The sequence below is a fragment of the Athene cunicularia genome (genome assembly GCF_003259725.1).
Source record: "Athene cunicularia isolate RWA chromosome 6 unlocalized genomic scaffold, athCun1 chr6_part1, whole genome shotgun sequence".
NCBI lineage: Eukaryota > Metazoa > Chordata > Aves > Strigiformes > Strigidae > Athene > Athene cunicularia.
Genome location: NW_020799105.1, coordinates 16623523 through 16623816, shown reverse-complemented (window position 1 = coordinate 16623816; position 294 = coordinate 16623523).

Below are 294 nucleotides of genomic sequence, written 5' to 3'. Positions count from 1 at the left end.
AAATACACGCAAGCAGGGCATGCTGCTCAGGGAAGAGACAGCATTACTTAGATGGGTGCAGAAGACAATTGGAAATTTCATTAAATCCACAGAAGCAGTGATCAGGTTCACTGGAGATGGTGCTGACTGGACAAGGTCACGGGTCTGAACGGAGAAAGCAACTGAACAAAGAAGCAGCAAGAGAAGGTTTTCTTTGGGTTTGCTCCAGTCACAACATGGCAGCCAGTGGGGTGCATGCACCATAAAGCTGGGACATGCAGCTTTGCAGGCTTGGTGTTATTATCGACCTCTCTG